The sequence below is a fragment of the Lithobates pipiens genome, unplaced genomic scaffold (assembly GCF_037356315.1).
Source record: "Lithobates pipiens isolate NorthernLeopardFrog02 unplaced genomic scaffold, aLitPip1_a1.2 Scaffold_28, whole genome shotgun sequence".
Taxonomy (NCBI): domain Eukaryota; kingdom Metazoa; phylum Chordata; class Amphibia; order Anura; family Ranidae; genus Lithobates; species Lithobates pipiens.
This window is the reverse complement of record NW_027507789.1, coordinates 79,531,674-79,542,536: the sequence shown is the minus strand read 5'-3', so window position 1 is coordinate 79,542,536 and position 10,863 is coordinate 79,531,674. Positions and strand designations below refer to the sequence as shown.

Here is a 10,863-nt window from a genome sequence, read left to right as displayed (position 1 = left end):
CAGTCCGGCCCTGGTGGTCTCCCATCCAGGTACTAACCAGGCCTGACCCTGCTTAGCATCCGAGATCAGATGAGATCAGGCGCATTCAGGGTGAATTGGCCATAGGCAATCTTGCAGGCCACTCTCAACCCTCTTGAAAAACGCCAAGAGGGTCACCCCGGCAAGCAAGCAAAAAATAAAACCGGTCTTCGATGCCACCAACTTATTAAAAAAAAAAGCCTACAGCACCTGGCATTCCCAAGCGGTCTCCCATCCAGGTACAAACCAGGCCCGACACTGCTTAGCAGCCGAGATCAGACGAGATCAGGTGCATTCAGGGTGATGTGGCCGTAAGCGATCTTGATGGCCACTCTCAACCCTCTTGACAAACGCCAAGATGGTCACCTCGGCAAACCAGCAGAAAAATAAAACAGGTCGTCGACGCCAACAACATATTAAAAAAAAACATACAGCACCTGGTATTCCCAGGATGCCTCCCATCCAGGTACTAACCAGGCCTGACCCTGCTTAGCATCCGAGATGAGACGAGATCAGGTGCAATCAGGGTGATGTGGCCATAGGCGATCTTGCTGGCCACTCTCAACCCTCTTGTCAAACACCAAGATGTCAAGAGGGTTGAGAGTGGCCAGCAAGATCACCCGCTTCCACATCACCCTGAATGCACCCGATCTCATCTGATCTCGGATGCTAAGCAGTGTCTCGCCTGGTTAGTACCTGGATGGGAGACCGCCTGGGAATATCATGTACCGTAGGCTTTTTTTTAATATGTTGTTGGCGTCGACGACCTGTTTTATTTCTCTGCTTGTTTGCCGAGGTGACCACCTTGGCATTTGTCAAGAGGGTTGAAAGTGGCCAGCAAGATTGCATACGGCCACATCACCCTGAATGCGCCTGATCTTGTCTAATCTCACATGCTAAGCAGGGTCAAGCCTGGTTAGTACCTGGATGGGAGACTGCCTGGGAATTTCAGGTGCCGTAGGCTTTTTTTTAATATGTTGTTGGCGTCCACGACCTATTTTTTTTTCTGATTGTTTGCCGAGGTGACCATCTTGGCGTTTGTCAAGAGGGTTGAAAGTGGCCAGCAAGATCGCCTATGGCGACATCACCCTGAATGCGTCAAATCTCACCTGATCTCGGATGCTAAGCAGGGTCGAGCCTGGTGAGTACCTGGATGGGATGCCGTCTGGGAATACCAGGTGATGTAGGCTTCTTTTTCATATGTTGTTGGCGTCTACGACCTTTTTTATATTTCTGCTTGTTTGCTGAGGTGACCATCTTGGCGTTTGTCAAGAGGATTGAGAGTTGCAAGCAAGATTGCCTACAACCACATCACCCTGAATGCACCTGATCATGTCTGATCTTGAATGCTAAGCAGGGTCAGGCCTGGTTAGTATCTGGATGGGAGACTGCCTGGGAATACCAGGTGCCGTAGGCTCTTTTGTAATATAGTGTCAGAGTCGACGACATGTTTTTTTTTCTGCTTGTTTGCCGAGGTTACCATCTTGGCATTTGTCAAGAGGGTTGAGTGTGGCCAACAAGATCGCCTACAGCCACATTACCATGAATGCGCCCAATCTTGTCTGATCTTGGATGCTAAGCAGGGTCAGGCCAGGTTAATACCTGGATGGGAGACTGCTCAGGAATACTAAATGCCTTACACTTTTCTTAATATGTTGTTGGCATCGACGATCTGTTTTATTTTTCTGCTTGTTTGCCGAGGTGACCATCTCGGCGTTTGTCAAGAGGGTTGAGAGTGGCCAACAAGATCGCCTACGGCCACACCCCCCTGAATGCGCATAATCTCATCTGATCTTGGATGCTAAGCAGGGTCTGGCCTGGTTAGTACCTGGATGGGAGACTGCTCGGGAATACCAGGTGCTGTAGGCTTTTTTAATATGTTGTTGGCGTTGGCGTTGGCGTTGCCGAGGTGACCACCTTGTTGTTTGTCAAGAGGGTTGTCGTTTCTCAATGCCTGAATCTTGGATGCTAAGCAGGTTCGGGTCTGGTTAGTACCTGGATGAGAGACTGCCCGGGAATACCGAGTGCCGTAGGCTTTTTTTAATATGTTGTTGGCGTCAACGACCTGTTTTATTTTTTTGCTTGTTTGCCGAGGTGACCATCTTGTCGTTTGTCAAGAGGGTTGAGAGTGACCGGCAAGATTGCCTATGGCCACATCAACCTCAATGCGCCCAATCTCCTCTGATCTCTGATACTAAGCAGGGTCTGGCCTGGTTAGTACTTTGATGGGAGACGGCCTTAGAATACCAGGTGTCGTAGGCTTCTTTTTAATATGTTGGCATCGACGACCTGTTTTATTTTTCTGCTTGTTTGCCTAGGTGACCATCTTGGCGTTTGTCAAGAGGGTTGAGAGAGGCCAACAAGATTGCCTATGGCCACATCACCCTGAATGCGCCCGATCTCGACTGATCTCGGATACTAAGCAGGATAGGGCCTGGTTAGTACCTGGATGGGAAACCGCCTGGGAATATCAGGTGCCGTAGGCTTTTTTTACTATGTTGTTGGCGTCGACGACCTGTTTTAATTTTCTGCTTGTTTGCCGAGGTGACCATCTTGGCGTTTTTTGTCAAGAGGGCTGAGAGTGGCCAACAAGATTGCCTTCTGGCCACATCCCCCTGAATGCGCACAATCTTGTCTGATCTTGAATGCTAAGCAGGGTCGGGCCTGGTTAGTACCTTGATGGGAGACCGCTTGGGAATACGAGGTGCCGTAGGCATTTTTTTAATATGTTGTTGGCCTTGACGCTCTGTTTTATTTTTCTGCTTGTTTGCCGAGGTGATCATCTTGGCGTTTGTCAAGAGGGTTGAAAGTGGACACCAAGATTGCCTAAGGCTTCATCACCCCAAATGCGCCTGATCTGGTCTGATCTCGGATGCTAAGCAGGGTCGGGCCTGGTTAGCACCTAGATGGAAGACCGCCTGGCAATACCAGGTGCCATAGGCATTTTTTTAAAATGTTGTTGTTGTCAACAACCTGTTTCATTTTTCTGCTTGTTTGCCGAGGTGACCATCTTGGCATTTGTCAAGAGGGTTGAGAGTGGCCAACAAGATCCTCTCTGGCCACATCACCCTGAATGTTCCCGATCTCATCTGATCTGGGATGCTAAGCAGGGTCGGGTCTGCTTAGTACCCGCATGGGAGAACGCCTGGGAATACCAGGTGCCGTAGGCATTTTTTTAATATGTTGTTGGAGTCCACGACTTGTTTTATTTTTCTGCTTGTTTGCCGAGGTGACCATCTTGGCGTTTGTCAAGAGGGTTGAGAGTGGCCAGCAAGATTGCCTAAGGCTTCATCACCCCGAATATGCCCGATCTGGTCTGATCTCGGATGCCAAGCAGGGTCGGGCCTGGTTAGTGCCTGGATGGGAGACCACCTGGGAATACCAGGTGCCGTAGGTTTTTTTAAATATATTGTTGGCGTCGACGACCTGTTTTATTTTTCTGCTTGTTTGCCGAGCTGACCATCTTGGTGTTTGTCAAGAGGGTTGAGAGTGACCAGCAATGTTCCCTACAGCCACTTCACCCTGAATGTTCCTGATCTTGTCTCCTCCGGGATGCTAAGCAGGTTCGGGTTTGGTTAGTACCTGCATGGGAGACCGCCTAGGAATTCCACTTGCCTTAGGCTTTTTTTTAAATGTTTTTGGCGTTGATGACTTGTTTTATTTTTCTGCTTGTTTGCTGAGGTGACCATTTTGGCATTTGTCAAGTGGATTGAGAGTGGCCAGTAAGATCGCCTATGGCCATATCACAGTGAATGCGCCCGATCTCGTCTGATCTTGGATGCTAAGCAGGGTCCGGCCTGATTAGTACCTGGATGGGAGACCGCCTGAGAATACCAGGTGCCGTAGGTTTTTTTTAACATGTTGTTGGCGTCAACGACCTGTTTTATTTTTCTGCTTGTTTGCTGAGGTGACCATCTTGGCATTTGTCAAGAGGGTTGAGAGTGGCCAGCAAAATCACCTATGGACACATCACCCTGAATGTGCCCTATCTTGTCTGATCTCAGATGCTAAGCAGGGTCAGGCCTGGTTATGTTCCTGGATGGGAGACCGCCTGGGAATACCAGGTGCCGTAAGCTTTTTTTATATGTTGTTGTCTTCGACAACCTGTTTTATTTTTCTGCTTGTTTGCCGAGGTGGCCAGCAAGATTGCCTACAGCCACATCACCCTGAATGCGCCTGATCTCAAATGCTAAGCAGGGTTGGGCCTGTTTAGTACCTGTTTGTGGGACCGCATGGGAATACCAGGTGCCGTAGGCTTTATTTAATATGTTGTTGGCATCGGCGACTTGTTTTATTTCTCTGCTTGTTTGTCGAGGTGACCATCTTGGCGTTTGTCAAGAGGGTTGGGAGTGACCAGAATGATGGCCTACTGTTACATCACCCTGAATGCGCCTGATCTCATCGGATATCGGATGCTAGGCAGGGTCGGGCCTGGTTAGTACCTGGATGGGAGACCGCCTGGGAATACCCGGTGCCGTAGGTTTTTTTTAACATGTTGTTGGCGTCAACGACCTGTTTTATTTTTCTGCTTGTTTGCTGAGGTGACCATCTTGGCATTTGTCAAGAGGGTTGAGAGTGGCCAGCAAAATCGCCTACGGACACATCACCCTGAATGTGCCCTATCTTGTCTGATCTCAGATGCTAAGCAGGGTCAGGCCTGGTTATGTTCCTGGATGGGAGACCGCCTGGGAATACCAGGTGCCGTAAGCATTTTTTTAAAATGTTGTTGGCGTCAACGACCTGTTTTATTTTTCTGCTTGTTTGCCGAGGTGACCATCTTGGCGTTTGTCAAGAGGGTTGGGAGTGGCCATAATGATGGCCTACTGCAGGGGTGTCCAAACTTTTTTCAAAGAGGGCCAGATTCGATGAAGTGAACATGTGTGAGGGCCGACCATTTTGCCTGACATTCTTTGAACCATTAAAATTCGGTCATTCGAGCACTCATACCTGGCCCAACAAAAATTCTCGTGCCTTTGTCGCGCTCGTTTGCCTGACACACAGACGAATGCTCTGTTCTTTGGGGGTACCGTTAAGTCTTAATGGTACCCCACACATTGGAAACATGGGGTGCTTTTGGTGCAGCGCAATTAAAAAAAAATAAAAAGCTCTGGGACTTCTTTCCCTGCATTTTTGTGGGTATGGAAGCCCATTGAAATGCATGGGCTGCCCTACACACAGCATGCAGCCATGCAGATGTGAACCAAGGGCTTATTGGAGGGGCAGTAAAACTACATGGTTAAGCTGTTTTTACCACCCCCAACTTCTCCCCCTTTAGCTGCAGAGGGAGCAGCTGGGGGTGTACACATGCTGTGGCTGCAGCTGGAGGTATGCTCAGGGTGAATGGGCCTGCACTGCAACTACCCCGCAACTGTGTAGACTGCACAGTTGCGGTATAGTGATGCTACATTTACGGGCTTAAAACAGGTGGTGAGGAGGCAACATAATGCCTCTTTACCACCTTTCAAATGCCTCTGAAAAGCGATCTGTATATGGATTGCTTTTCAGAGGAGCAGCAATCCTGGCTGCTATCACACACACAAGCACCACAAAAGCAGTTCTGATGGTACAAGAATGGGGGGGGGTCTGGATTAAAAGTAACACACATGCACACACATACACACAGACATACACACATACAGACACATGCATACACATACAGACACATGCATATACTTACATACATACAGACACATGCACACACACACACATACAGACACATGCACACACATACACACATACATACATACAGACATACACGCACATACAGACATACATACACACACACACACACACACACACATATACATGCACACAGATACATACAGACACACATGCTGCACACACATACAAACACACATACAGACAGACATACACGCACATACATACAGATACACATGCACATACTCATACATACAGACATACATGGACACACACACACATGCAATCATACATGCACAGACACACACACACATGCACATACAGACACACATACACACACACACACATACATACAGACAGACATGCACACACACACACACACATATAGACACACATGCACACACATACATACAGACATGCACACACATACATACAGACATGCACACACATACATACAGACATGCACACACATGCACAGACACACATACATACAGACACACATGCACACACACACATACACACATACATACATACATACATACATACATACATACATACATACAGACAGACATGCACACACATGCATACATACAGACATGCACACACATACATACATACAGACATGCACACACATACATACATACAGACATGCACACACACACACATACAGACACACATGCACATACATACAGACAGACATGCACACATATACATACAGACACACATGCACACATACAGACACACATGTACACACATACAGACATACAGACACACATGCACACACACACACACACATACACATAAATAAAGCCTTTTTAAAACGAATCTAGCTTGTAGTACAGTACCTTTCCATTCCATTTCCTCATTCAGCCGGGTACTGCACTGTAGGGGGAAGCAGAGAGCACAGCACACTCCTCTGCACTTTACTTTCACTTTTGAAGCCGACGGAGCTTCACACAGTGCCGGGGATCGGCTCATTTGACAGCCCTGATCCCGCAGCACACCAGGCGGGCCGTTCAAAACCGGACTGCGGGCCGCGATTGGCCCGCGGGCCGGACTTTGGACATGCCTGGCCTACTGCTACATCACCCTGAATGCGCCTGATCTCATCGGATCTCGGATGCTAGGCAGGTTCGGGCCTGGTTAGTACCTGGATGGGAGACCGCCTGGGAATACCCGGTGCCGTAGTTTTTTTTTAAATATATTGTTGGCGTCGACGACCTGTTTTATTTTTCTGCTTGTTTGCCGAGCTGACCATCTTGGTGTTTGTCAAGAGGGTTGAGAGTGGCCAGCAAGATTCCCTACGGCTACATCACCCTGAATGTTCCCGATCTCGTCTGATCCGGGATGATAAGCAGGTTTGGGTCTGGTTAGTACCTGCAAGGGAGACCGCCTAGGAATTCCAGTTGCCGTAGGCTTTTTTTTAAAATGTTTTTGGCGTCAACGGCTTGTTTTATTTTTCTGCTTGTTTGCTGAGGTCACCATCTTGGCATTTGTCAAGAGGATTGAGAGTGACCAGTAAGATCATCTACGGCCATATCACCCTGAATGCGCTCGATCTCGTCTGATCTTGGATGCTAAGCAGGGTCGGGCCTGATTAGTACCTGGATAGGCGACCGCCTGAGAATACCAGGTGCCGTAGGTTTTTTTAAACATGTTGTTGGTGTCAACGACCTGTTTTATTTTTCTGCTTGTTTGCTGAGGTGACCATCTTGGCGTTTGATGCTAAGCAGGGTCCGGCCTGGTTATGTTCCTGGATGGGAGACCGCCTGGGAATACCAGGTGCCGTAGGCTTTTTTTATATGTTGTTGTCTTCGACAACCTGTTTTATTTTTCTGCTTGTTTGCCGAGGTGACCACCTTGGCATTTGTCAAGAGGATTGAGAGTGGCCAGCAAGATCGCTTACGGCCAAATCATTTTGAATGTTTCCGATCTTGTCTGATCTCAGATGCTAAGCAGGGTCAGGCCTGGTTAGTACCTGGATGGGAGACCGCCTGGGAATACCAGGTGCCGTAGGCTTTTTTTAAATATGTTGTTGGCATCGACGACTTGTTTGCCGAGGTGACCATCTTGGCGTTTGTCAAGAGTGTTTAGAGTGGCCAGCAAGAAGGCCTATGTCTACATCACCCTGAATGCACCTGATCTCATCTGATCTCAGTTGCTAAGCAGGGTCACGTCTGGGTTGTTCCTGGATGGCAGACCGCCTAGGAATACCGGGTACCGTAGGCTTTTTTTAATATGTTGGTTTTATTTTTCAGCTTTTTTGCCGAGGTGACTATCTTGGCGTTTGTCAAGAGTGTTGAGAGTAGCCAGCAAGATCCCCAACAGGCACATCACCCTGAATGTTCCTGATCTCATCTGATCTAAAAAACTAAGTAGGGTTGGGCCTGGTTAGTACTTGGATGGGAGACCGCCTGGGAATACCAGGTGCCGTAGGCATTTTTTTTAAAAAGCTGTTGGCGTCAACGACCTGTTTTATTTTTCTGCTTGTTTGCCGAGGTGACCATCTTGGCGTTTGTCAAGAGGGTTGAGAGTGGCCAACAAGGTCGCTTATGGCCACATCACCCTGAATGTGCCTGATCTTGTGTGATCTCAGATGCTAAGCAGGATCATGCCTGGTTAGTACCTGGATGGGGCACTGCCTGGGAATGCCAGGTGCCGTAGGCTTTTTTTTAATATGTTGTTGGCGTCAACGACCTGTTTTATTTTTCTGCTTGTTTGCCGAGGTGACCATCTTGGCATTTGTCAAGAGGGTTGAGAGTGGCCAGCAAGATCGCCTACGGCCAAATCATTTTGAATGTTTCCGATCTCGTCTGATCTCAGATGCTAAGCAGGGTCAGGCCTGGTTAGTACCTGGATGGGAGACCGCCTGGGAATACCAGGTGCCGTAGGCTTTTTTTAAATATGTTGTTGGCATCGAGGACTTGTTTGCCGAGGTGACCATCTTGGCGTTTGTCAAGAGTGTTTAGAGTGGCCAGCAAGAAGGCCTATGTCTACATCACCCTGAATGCACCTGATCTCATCTGATCTCAGTTGCTAAGCAGGGTCACGTCTGGGTAGTTCCTGGATGGCAGACCGCCTAGGAATACCGGGTACCGTAGGCTTTTTTTAATATGTTGGTTTTATTTTTCAGCTTTTTTGCCGAGGTGACTATCTTGGCGTTTGTCAAGAGTGTTGAGAGTAGCCAGCAAGATCCCCAACAGGCACATCACCCTGAATGTTCCTGATCTCATCTGATCTAAAAAACTAAGTAGGGTTGGGCCTGGTTAGTACTTGGATGGGAGACCGCCTGGGAATACCAGGTGCCGTAGGCATTTTTTTTAAAAAGCTGTTGGCGTCAACGACCTGTTTTATTTTTCTGCTTGTTTGCCGAGGTGACCATCTTGGCGTTTGTCAAGAGGGTTGAGAGTGGCCAACAAGGTCGCTTATGGCCACATCACCCTGAATGTGCCTGATCTTGTGTGATCTCAGATGCTAAGCAGGATCATGCCTGGTTAGTACCTGGATGGGGCACTGCCTGGGAATGCCAGGTGCCGTAGGCTTTTTTTTAATATGTTGTTGGAGTCAACGACCTGTTTTATTTTTCTGCTTGTTTGCCGAGGTGACCATCTTGGCATTTGTCAAGAGGGTTGAGAGTGGCCAGCAAGATCCTCTCCAGCCACATCACCCTGAATGTTCCTGATCTCGTTTGATCTCAAAAACTAAGCAGGGTTAGGCCTGGTTAGTACTTGGATGGGAGACCGCCTGGGAATACCAGGTGCCGTAGGCTTTTTTTAATATGTTGTTGGCGTCAACGACCTGTTTTATTTTTCTGCTTGTTTGCCGAGGTGACCATCTTGGCGTTTGTCAAGAGGGTTGAGAGTGGCCACCAAGATTGCCTAAGGCCTCATCACCCTGAATGCGCCCGATATGGTCTGATCTCATATGTTAAGCAGGGTCGGGCCTGGTTAGCACCTGGATGGGAGACCGCCTGGTAATACCAGGTGCCGTAGGCATTTTTTTAAAATGTTGTTGGCGTCAACGACCTGTTTTATTTTTCTGCTTGTTTGCCGAGGTGACCATCTTGGCGTTTGTCAAGAGGGTTGAGACTGGCCAACAAGGTCGCTTACGGCCACATCACCCTGAATGTGCCTGATCTCGTGTGATCTCAGATGCTAAGCAGGATCTGGCCTGGTTAGTACCTGGATTGGAGACCGCCTGGGGATACCAGGTGCCGTAGTCTTTTATTTTTCTGCTTGTTTGCTGAGGTGACCATCTTGGCGTTTGTCAAGAGGGTTGAGAGTGTCCAGCAAGTTCGCCTACAGCCACATCACCCTGAATGTGCCTAATCTTGTCTGATCTCGGTTGCTTACGCAGGGTCGTGCCTTGTTATTAACTGGATGGGAGACCGCCTGGGAATACCAGGTGCTGTAGGCTTCTTTTTAAAATGTTGTTGGCGTCGACGACTTGTTTTATTTTTCTGCTTGTTTGCTGAGGTGACCATCTTGGCGTTTGTCAAGAGGATTGAGAATGGCCAGCAAGATCGCCTACGGCCACATCACTCTGAATGCGCCCGATCTCGTCTGATCTTGGATGCTAAGCAGTGTTGGACCTGGTTAGTACCTGGATGGGAGACAGCCTGAGAATACCAGGTGCCGTAGGCGTTTTTTTAATATGTTGTTGGCGTCAACGACCTGTTTTATTTTCTGCTTGTTTGCTGAGGTGACCATCTTGACGTTTGTCAAGAGGGTTGAGAGTGGCCAGAAAGATCGCTTATGGCCACATCACCCTGAATACGCCTGATCTCAGATGCTAAGCAGGGTTGGGCCTGTTTAGTACCTGTATGGGGGAACGCCTGGGAATACCAGGTGCTGTAGGCTTTTTTTTTATATGTTGTTGGCGTCGACGACCTGTTTTATTTTTCTGCTTGTTTGCCGAGATTACCATCTTGGCGTTTGTCAAGAGGGTTGTGAGTGGCCAGCAAGATCGCCTACAGCCACATCACCCTGAATGCGCCCAATCTCGTCTTATCTCGGATGCTAACCAGGGTTGGGCCTGGTTATTTTATGGATGGGAGACCGCCTGGGAATACCAGGTGCCGTAGGCTTTTTTTTAAAATCTTGTTGGCATCAAAGACCTGTTTTATTTTTCTGCTTGTTTGCCGAGGTGACCATCTTGGCGTTTGTCAAGAGGGTTGAGAGTGGCCAA

At 48.3% G+C, this 10,863-nt stretch overlaps 26 pseudogenes; 24 read left to right on the top strand and 2 right to left on the bottom strand.

The window, feature by feature from the left end:
• Positions 1 to 216: 216 nt before the first annotated feature.
• Positions 217 to 335, bottom strand: LOC143937268 (5S ribosomal RNA; annotated as a pseudogene).
• Positions 336 to 443: 108 nt separating this feature from the next.
• Positions 444 to 562, bottom strand: LOC143936776 (5S ribosomal RNA; annotated as a pseudogene).
• A 301-nt stretch (positions 563 to 863) lies between these two features.
• LOC143936321 (5S ribosomal RNA) lies at positions 864 to 982 on the top strand (annotated as a pseudogene).
• Positions 983 to 1,089: 107 nt separating this feature from the next.
• Positions 1,090 to 1,208, top strand: LOC143936855 (5S ribosomal RNA; annotated as a pseudogene).
• Positions 1,209 to 1,316: 108 nt separating this feature from the next.
• LOC143936799 (5S ribosomal RNA) lies at positions 1,317 to 1,435 on the top strand (annotated as a pseudogene).
• Positions 1,436 to 1,768: 333 nt separating this feature from the next.
• LOC143936489 (5S ribosomal RNA) lies at positions 1,769 to 1,887 on the top strand (annotated as a pseudogene).
• A 498-nt stretch (positions 1,888 to 2,385) lies between these two features.
• Positions 2,386 to 2,504, top strand: LOC143937662 (5S ribosomal RNA; annotated as a pseudogene).
• A 110-nt stretch (positions 2,505 to 2,614) lies between these two features.
• Positions 2,615 to 2,734, top strand: LOC143936577 (5S ribosomal RNA; annotated as a pseudogene).
• A 562-nt stretch (positions 2,735 to 3,296) lies between these two features.
• LOC143936716 (5S ribosomal RNA) lies at positions 3,297 to 3,415 on the top strand (annotated as a pseudogene).
• A 333-nt stretch (positions 3,416 to 3,748) lies between these two features.
• On the top strand, positions 3,749 to 3,867 carry LOC143937458 (5S ribosomal RNA; annotated as a pseudogene).
• A 515-nt stretch (positions 3,868 to 4,382) lies between these two features.
• LOC143937577 (5S ribosomal RNA) lies at positions 4,383 to 4,501 on the top strand (annotated as a pseudogene).
• A 2,247-nt stretch (positions 4,502 to 6,748) lies between these two features.
• LOC143937719 (5S ribosomal RNA) lies at positions 6,749 to 6,867 on the top strand (annotated as a pseudogene).
• Positions 6,868 to 7,202: 335 nt separating this feature from the next.
• Positions 7,203 to 7,321, top strand: LOC143937150 (5S ribosomal RNA; annotated as a pseudogene).
• A 255-nt stretch (positions 7,322 to 7,576) lies between these two features.
• On the top strand, positions 7,577 to 7,695 carry LOC143936301 (5S ribosomal RNA; annotated as a pseudogene).
• Positions 7,696 to 7,786: 91 nt separating this feature from the next.
• On the top strand, positions 7,787 to 7,905 carry LOC143937131 (5S ribosomal RNA; annotated as a pseudogene).
• A 91-nt stretch (positions 7,906 to 7,996) lies between these two features.
• Positions 7,997 to 8,115, top strand: LOC143937668 (5S ribosomal RNA; annotated as a pseudogene).
• A 109-nt stretch (positions 8,116 to 8,224) lies between these two features.
• LOC143936769 (5S ribosomal RNA) lies at positions 8,225 to 8,343 on the top strand (annotated as a pseudogene).
• A 108-nt stretch (positions 8,344 to 8,451) lies between these two features.
• On the top strand, positions 8,452 to 8,570 carry LOC143937318 (5S ribosomal RNA; annotated as a pseudogene).
• Positions 8,571 to 8,661: 91 nt separating this feature from the next.
• LOC143936800 (5S ribosomal RNA) lies at positions 8,662 to 8,780 on the top strand (annotated as a pseudogene).
• Positions 8,781 to 8,871: 91 nt separating this feature from the next.
• On the top strand, positions 8,872 to 8,990 carry LOC143937667 (5S ribosomal RNA; annotated as a pseudogene).
• A 109-nt stretch (positions 8,991 to 9,099) lies between these two features.
• LOC143936768 (5S ribosomal RNA) lies at positions 9,100 to 9,218 on the top strand (annotated as a pseudogene).
• A 108-nt stretch (positions 9,219 to 9,326) lies between these two features.
• LOC143937350 (5S ribosomal RNA) lies at positions 9,327 to 9,445 on the top strand (annotated as a pseudogene).
• A 334-nt stretch (positions 9,446 to 9,779) lies between these two features.
• Positions 9,780 to 9,898, top strand: LOC143936706 (5S ribosomal RNA; annotated as a pseudogene).
• A 302-nt stretch (positions 9,899 to 10,200) lies between these two features.
• On the top strand, positions 10,201 to 10,319 carry LOC143936898 (5S ribosomal RNA; annotated as a pseudogene).
• A 107-nt stretch (positions 10,320 to 10,426) lies between these two features.
• Positions 10,427 to 10,535, top strand: LOC143936872 (5S ribosomal RNA; annotated as a pseudogene).
• Positions 10,536 to 10,643: 108 nt separating this feature from the next.
• LOC143937230 (5S ribosomal RNA) lies at positions 10,644 to 10,762 on the top strand (annotated as a pseudogene).
• Positions 10,763 to 10,863: the final 101 nt, after the last annotated feature.